Here is a 1,630-nt window from a genome sequence, read left to right on the forward strand (position 1 = left end):
AGTAATATGAGTGCTAGATTTATATTTTCTAGATACAATAATGTTGTTTTTCTATAGATATGACGATCTGAGTATGCCCACTGAAGGGCCCCAAGAAAGAGCCAACAATACTCAACGGTGGGTGGAACTAACGGACACGCAAACGTGAAATGCTGATGCCACCGGCGACACAAAAACTACTGAGAAATTGAGAAAAGTGTGTATAAATACCTACTACTTTATTCATTTTGATTGCTTTTATCTTATTTCGTCATTATCATTTGTAATGTTTATTTGTTAAGGTGTGGAGTGACAGCAAGAAGAAGGCAACTCGCATACACAGAGCTGCCAAGGGAACACTGGACTGGTGGCGGTCAAGTTTCTCCCCTGAAGCCAAAGGATTTAGAGCAGAGTGCTTGTAAATAACTACTTGTAAATTAAATCCATAATAAAGACCTAGGGTAACTGGATGGATATGGGTATTTCTTCGGAGGCAAAATTTTCGATGTCTTTGGGTATAGTTCAGTAACCAAGTAACAAAATGGCATGCAATATTTTTTTTCGTATAGCTTAGCTATAGCCCTATCTAGTAGGGAATTTAGTGCAAGAACCCCTCCACTTTGGTATAGAAGGCTCATTTTTGCAACAGTGGTTCTTTGGGTGCTCCTGAGTGGATTTCCGTCGGTAGACATCGGGAGCCCCCCCTGTGGTAGCAGGGGGAGGGGGGGCAAGTTTCCTTCCGCCGCGCTTCACTTTAAGGCCCATATCTTCAAAACTATGGGTATTAGGGCAAGTGTGGTATCATTTTCGGATAATTAAAAGATGGCGAATTCATTTCTGGAACAAACTTTTTGCCTTTTCATACGAAAAAATTGAAATATTGAGTAAAATTAACAAAAATCAAAAAGTATTTTTTTAAATAAACGTCGTTTACTTTTAAACCACTGGAGATAATCTAATAAAAAAAATATGACCTGAAAGCTACATTTATCAGGATTATAAAAATATAACATTGTATGGTACTTTTTTCGCAAAAAGTAGATGAAAAAAATTTTTTCTTCAGGACACAGCGGGCGAATTTTATAGACGACCCGGACGATCCTATTACCGAATTTCTGAACACAGACATCACTGCCTTAAGCACGCCAACTACTCCACAACACAGTAGCTCATTACACCGTACTCGCCGGCAGTGTTGCCAACAGCTACCATAGGCTCGTAGCTAGGAATTTAACAGAAAGTTGCTAGATTGAGTATTTTTTTCTCCCTAAAAAGTAGCTAGAAGTAGCTGAATTCCGAAGTAAATAAAATACTAAAGAAATAAAACACTGCAGTTAATAAATCAGCTATAAACTTTAATCAACTTAACTTTAATACTGTGACTACTTAATTAACAAATAAAAGAAGACAATATTTTGATTATCTACCGAATATTATGATTATCTAATTATGTAAGAGAAGAAGATGTAAAAGGTTGAGGAGAAGATGTAGAAAGTTCAGCTGCACATGATTTGGAATATTTTTCCATAAGTAGTACCCATTTTGTCAAGTACCTACGGCTTTAGGAAAAACGTAATTGTGACAGCACTGGCCGCTTTTCCTGAGCGAATCTTTTATGCATAAAATAGAATTCAGAGTTATTAAACTCATT

The sequence above is a fragment of the Ostrinia furnacalis genome, unplaced genomic scaffold (genome assembly GCF_004193835.3).
Source record: "Ostrinia furnacalis isolate ACB-3 unplaced genomic scaffold, ASM419383v2 OfSCF0658, whole genome shotgun sequence".
NCBI classification, from domain to species: Eukaryota; Metazoa; Arthropoda; class Insecta; order Lepidoptera; family Crambidae; genus Ostrinia; species Ostrinia furnacalis.